The sequence below is a fragment of the Scardinius erythrophthalmus genome, assembly GCF_964197995.2.
Source record: "Scardinius erythrophthalmus genome assembly, chromosome: 2".
NCBI classification, from domain to species: domain Eukaryota; kingdom Metazoa; phylum Chordata; class Actinopteri; order Cypriniformes; family Leuciscidae; genus Scardinius; species Scardinius erythrophthalmus.
The window spans coordinates 70,908,571-70,915,493 of NC_138222.1; the positions used below are offsets into that span (position 1 = coordinate 70,908,571).

The 6,923-nt window shown below is 51.6% G+C and overlaps 1 protein-coding gene across 1 annotated transcript in view; it reads right to left on the minus strand.

Annotated features, from left to right (window-relative positions):
- nrxn2b (neurexin 2b) overlaps positions 1-6,923 on the minus strand; it is a 383,071-nt gene that overhangs the window by 196,544 nt on the left and 179,604 nt on the right.

The window sequence follows — 6,923 nt, forward strand, 5'->3', positions numbered from 1 at the left end:
CTTATACTGTATTTTACACGTCGCGCCGCACTACGGGGGGAGAACACTAAGTAAACATAAAAGCATGTCTGCATTTGTGATCGTAGAAACGACAAGCAAGTGCTACTCTATACTGCTGAAAACTAGCGTTTGAATAGTCAGTAGCAATTTCTTAAAATATGAACACATACGTACAGGCTGACAAAAGTTTAAAACAAAGTAGTTTGGCTTTCACAGCAAAAAACACAGCGTCTCCATGACATGGCAGCGCCGGCGGCAACAATAATATAGCGAGAATAAAAGTTACGCCTTCTTTATCTGCGTATACATTTGGGCGGTGTTGTGAAACTCTGCCACCCCCCACACACACTGACGTAGATTTGTGGGGTGTTTGAATAAGCGTTTTAGAAAGGCATGGCTGAGCTGTAACTTTTATAAAGAATATCATGACACTTTGAGCTTTGTTACTCCGCAGATCTTATACATGCACTAACAGCTAAAAAACACACTAAATAAAAAGGAAAACAAGAAATCGCATTATATGACATCTTTAATATCTCTACTCTAAAGTCTTACTGTGTCTGTATCTGGAGAAAGTGACTTGTGACGTTTTTGGAACTGCAAAAAAAACGACCTGAACCTGTGAAACTACTTCAGTACAGTGTACAGTTCAGTACAAGTACAGTGGCCACAACAGAGACTGACCCCTTGACCAGCTCTACCTGAGCCTGAACCTGAACCTGTGAAACGTTAGGAATGGCCATAACGGAGACTGACCCCTTGACCAGCTCCAACTGAGCCTGAACCTGAACCTGTGAAACGTTAGGAATGGCCACAACAGAGACTGACCCCTTGACCAGCTCTACCTGAGCCTGAACCTGAACCTGTGAAACGTTAGGAATGGCCATAGCAGAGACTGACCCCTTGACCAGCTCTACCTGAGCCTCAAACTGAACCTGTGAAACGTTAGGAATGGCCACAACAGAGACTGACCCCTTGACCAGCTCCACCTGAGCCTGAACCTGTGAAACGTTAGGAATGGCCACAACAGAGACAGACCCCTTGGCCAGCTCCACCTGAGCCTGAACCTGAACCTGTGAAACGTTAGGAATGGCCACAACGGAGACTGACCCCTTGACCAGCTCCACCTGAGCCTGAACCCGTGAAACGTTAGGAATGGCCACAACAGAGACAGACCCCTTGACCAGCTCCACCTGAGCCTGAACCTGAACCTGTGAAACGTTAGGAATGGCCACAACGGAGACTGACCCCTTGACCAGCTCCACCTGAGCCTGAACCTGAACCTGTGAAACGTTAGGAATGGCCATAACGGAGACTGACCCCTTGACCAGCTCCAACTGAGCCTGAACCTGAACCTGTGAAACGTTAGGAATGGCCACAACAGAGACTGACCCCTTGACCAGCTCTACCTGAGCCTGAACCTGAACCTGTGAAACGTTAGGAATGGCCATAGCAGAGACTGACCCCTTGACCAGCTCTACCTGAGCCTCAAACTGAACCTGTGAAACGTTAGGAATGGCCACAACAGAGACTGACCCCTTGACCAGCTCCACCTGAGCCTGAACCTGTGAAACGTTAGGAATGGCCACAACAGAGACAGACCCCTTGGCCAGCTCCACCTGAGCCTGAACCTGAACCTGTGAAACGTTAGGAATGGCCACAACGGAGACTGACCCCTTGACCAGCTCCACCTGAGCCTGAACCCGTGAAACGTTAGGAATGGCCACAACAGAGACAGACCCCTTGACCAGCTCCACCTGAGCCTGAACCTGAACCTGTGAAACGTTAGGAATGGCCACAACGGAGACTGACCCCTTGACCAGCTCCACCTGAGCCTGAACCTGAACCTGTGAAACGTTAGGAATGGCCATAACGGAGACTGACCCCTTGACCAGCTCCAACTGAGCCTGAACCTGAACCTGTGAAACGTTAGGAATGGCCACAACAGAGACTGACCCCTTGACCAGCTCTACCTGAGCCTGAACCTGAACCTGTGAAACGTTAGGAATGGCCATAGCAGAGACTGACCCCTTGACCAGCTCTACCTGAGCCTGAACCTGAACCTGTGAAACGTTAAGAATGGCCACAACAGAGACTGACCCCTTGACCAGCTCCACCTGAGCCTGAACCTGTGAAACGTTAGGAATGGCCACAACAGAGACAGACCCCTTGGCCAGCTCCGCCTGAACCTGAACCTGTGAAACGTTAGGAATGGCTATAACGGAGACAGACCCCTTGACCAGCTCCACCTGAGCCTGAACCTGAACCTGTGAAACGTTAGGAATGGCCACAACGGAGACTGACCCCTTGACCAGCTCCACCTGAGCCTGAACCTGAACCTGTGAAACGTTAGGAATGGCCATAACGGAGACTGACCCCTTGACCAGCTCCAACTGAGCCTGAACCTGAACCTGTGAAACGTTAGGAATGGCCATAACGGAGACTGACCCCTTGACCAGCTCCAACTGAGCCTGAACCTGAACCTGTGAAACGTTAGGAATGGCCACAACAGAGACTGACCCCTTGACCAGCTCTACCTGAGCCTGAACCTGAACCTGTGAAACGTTAGGAATGGCCATAGCAGAGACTGACCCCTTGACCAGCTCTACCTGAGCCTCAAACTGAACCTGTGAAACGTTAGGAATGGCCACAACAGAGACTGACCCCTTGACCAGCTCCACCTGAGCCTGAACCTGTGAAACGTTAGGAATGGCCACAACAGAGACAGACCCCTTGGCCAGCTCCGCCTGAACCTGAACCTGTGAAACGTTAGGAATGGCTATAACGGAGACAGACCCCTTGACCAGCTCCACCTGAGCCTGAACCTGAACCTGTGAAACGTTAGGAATGGCCACAACGGAGACTGACCCCTTGACCAGCTCCACCTGAGCCTGAACCTGAACCTGTGAAACGTTAGGAATGGCCATAACGGAGACTGACCCCTTGACCAGCTCCAACTGAGCCTGAACCTGAACCTGTGAAACGTTAGGAATGGCCACAACAGAGACTGACCCCTTGACCAGCTCTACCTGAGCCTGAAACTGAACCTGTGAAACGTTAGGAATGGCCACAACAGAGACTGACCCCTTGACCAGCTCTACCTGAGCCTGAAACTGAACCTGTGAAACGTTAGGAATGGCCACAACAGAGACTGACCCCTTGACCAGCTCTACCTGAGCCTGAACCTGAACCTGTGAAACGTTAGGAATGGCCATAGCAGAGACTGACCCCTTGACCAGCTCTACCTGAGCCTGAAACTGAACCTGTGAAACGTTAGGAATGGCCACAACAGAGACTGACCCCTTGACCAGCTCCACCTGAGCCTGAACCTGTGAAACGTTAGGAATGGCCACAACAGAGACAGACCCCTTGGCCAGCTCCGCCTGAACCTGAACCTGTGAAACGTTAGGAATGGCCACAACGGAGACTGACCCCTTGACCAGCTCCACCTGAGCCTGAACCCGTGAAACGTTAGGAATGGCCACAACAGAGACAGACCCCTTGACCAGCTCCACCTGAGCCTGAACCTGAACCTGTGAAACGTTAGGAATGGCCACAACTGAGACTGACCCCTTGACCAGCTCTACCTGAGCCTGAACCTGAACCTGTGAAACGTGAGGAATGGCCACAAGAGAGACTGACCCCTTGACCAGCTCCACCTGAGCCTGAACCTGAACCTGTGAAACGTTAGGAATGGCCACAAGAGAGACTGACCCCTTGACCAGCTCCAACTGAGCCTGAACCTGAACCTTTGAAACGTTAGGAATGGCCATAATGGAGACTGACCCCTTGACCAGCTCCAACTGAGCCTGAACATGAACCTGTGAAACGTTAGGAATGGCCACAACAGAGACTGACCCCTTGACCAGCTCTACCTGAGCCTGAACATGAACCTGTGAAACATTAGGAATGGCCACAACGGAGACGAACCCCTTGACCAGCTCCACCTGAGCCTGAACATGAACCTGTGAAACGTTAGGAATGGCCATAACGGAGACTGACCCCTTGACCAGCTCCACCTGAGCATGAACCTGAACCTGTGAAACGTTAGGAATGGCCATAACGGAGACGGACCCCTGAACAGCTTTACCTGAGCCTGAACATGAACCTGTGAAACGATAGGAATGGCCATAACAGAGACTGACCCCTTGACCAGCTCTACCTGTGCCTGAACATGAACCTGTGAAACATTAGGAATGGCCACAAGAGAGACTGACTCCTTGACCAGCTCCAACTGAGCCTGAACCTGAACCTGTGAAACGTTAGGAATGGCCATAACAGAGACTGACCCCTTGACCAGCTCCACCTGAGCCTGAACCTGAACCTGTGAAACGTTAGGAATGGCCATAACTGAGACTGACCCCTTGACCAGCTCCACCTGAGCCTGAACCTGTGAAACGTTAGGAATGGCCATTACAGAGACTGACCCCTTGACCAGCTCTAAATGAGCCTGAACCTGAACCTGTGAAACGTTAGGAATGGCCACAACAGAGACTGACCCCTTGACCCGCTCCACCTGAGCCTGAACATGAACCTGAACCTGTGAAACGTTAGGAATGGCCATAACAGAGACTGACCCCTTGACCAGCTCTACCTGAGCCTGAACATGAACCTGTGAAACATTAGGAATGGCCACAACGGAGACGGACCCCTTGACCAGCTCTACCTGAGCCTGAAACTGAACCTGTGAAACGTTAGGAATGGCCACAACAGAGACTGACCCCTTGACCAGCTCTACCTGAGCCTGAAACTGAACCTGTGAAACGTTAGGAATGGCCACAACAGAGACTGACCCCTTGACCAGCTCTACCTGAGCCTGAACCTGAACCTGTGAAACGTTAGGAATGGCCATAGCAGAGACTGACCCCTTGACCAGCTCTACCTGAGCCTGAAACTGAACCTGTGAAACGTTAGGAATGGCCACAACAGAGACTGACCCCTTGACCAGCTCCACCTGAGCCTGAACCTGTGAAACGTTAGGAATGGCCACAACAGAGACAGACCCCTTGGCCAGCTCCGCCTGAACCTGAACCTGTGAAACGTTAGGAATGGCCACAACGGAGACTGACCCCTTGACCAGCTCCACCTGAGCCTGAACCCGTGAAACGTTAGGAATGGCCACAACAGAGACAGACCCCTTGACCAGCTCCACCTGAGCCTGAACCTGAACCTGTGAAACGTTAGGAATGGCCACAACTGAGACTGACCCCTTGACCAGCTCTACCTGAGCCTGAACCTGAACCTGTGAAACGTTAGGAATGGCCACAAGAGAGACTGACCCCTTGACCAGCTCCACCTGAGCCTGAACCTGAACCTGTGAAACGTTAGGAATGGCCACAAGAGAGACTGACCCCTTGACCAGCTCCAACTGAGCCTGAACCTGAACCTTTGAAACGTTAGGAATGGCCATAATGGAGACTGACCCCTTGACCAGCTCCAACTGAGCCTGAACATGAACCTGTGAAACGTTAGGAATGGCCACAACAGAGACTGACCCCTTGACCAGCTCTACCTGAGCCTGAACATGAACCTGTGAAACATTAGGAATGGCCACAACGGAGACGAACCCCTTGACCAGCTCCACCTGAGCCTGAACATGAACCTGTGAAACGTTAGGAATGGCCATAACGGAGACTGACCCCTTGACCAGCTCCACCTGAGCATGAACCTGAACCTGTGAAACGTTAGGAATGGCCATAACGGAGACGGACCCCTGAACAGCTTTACCTGAGCCTGAACATGAACCTGTGAAACGATAGGAATGGCCATAACAGAGACTGACCCCTTGACCAGCTCTACCTGTGCCTGAACATGAACCTGTGAAACATTAGGAATGGCCACAAGAGAGACTGACTCCTTGACCAGCTCCAACTGAGCCTGAACCTGAACCTGTGAAACGTTAGGAATGGCCATAACAGAGACTGACCCCTTGACCAGCTCCACCTGAGCCTGAACCTGAACCTGTGAAACGTTAGGAATGGCCATAACTGAGACTGACCCCTTGACCAGCTCCACCTGAGCCTGAACCTGTGAAACGTTAGGAATGGCCATTACAGAGACTGACCCCTTGACCAGCTCTAAATGAGCCTGAACCTGAACCTGTGAAACGTTAGGAATGGCCACAACAGAGACTGACCCCTTGACCCGCTCCACCTGAGCCTGAACATGAACCTGAACCTGTGAAACGTTAGGAATGGCCATAACAGAGACTGACCCCTTGACCAGCTCTACCTGAGCCTGAACATGAACCTGTGAAACATTAGGAATGGCCACAACGGAGACGGACCCCTTGACCAGCTCCACCTGAGCCTGAACATGAACCTGTGAAACATTAGGAATGGCCATAACGGAGACTGACCCCTTGACCAGCTCCACCTGAGCATGAACCTGAACCTGTGAAACGTTAGGAATGGCCATAACGGAGACGGACCCCTTGACCAGCTCTACCTGAGCCTGAACCTGAACCTGTGAAACGTTAGGAATGGCCATAACAGAGACTGACCCCTTGACCAGCTCTACCTGAGCCTGAACCTGAACCTGTGAAACGTTAGGAATGGCCATAACAGAGACTGACCCCTTGACCAGCTCTACCTGAGCCTGAACATGAACCTGTGAAACATTAGGAATGGCCACAACGGAGACGGACCCCTTGACCAGCTCCACCTGAGCCTGAACATGAACCTGTGAAACATTAGGAATGGCCATAACGGAGACTGACCCCTTGACCAGCTCCACCTGAGCATGAACCTGAACCTGTGAAACGTTAGGAATGGCCATAACGGAGACTGACCCCTTGACCAGCTCCACCTGAGCATGAACCTGAACCTGTGAAACGTTAGGAATGGCCATAACGGAGACGGACCCCTGAACAGCTTTACCTGAGCCTGAACATGAACCTGTGAAACGATAGGAATGGCCATAAC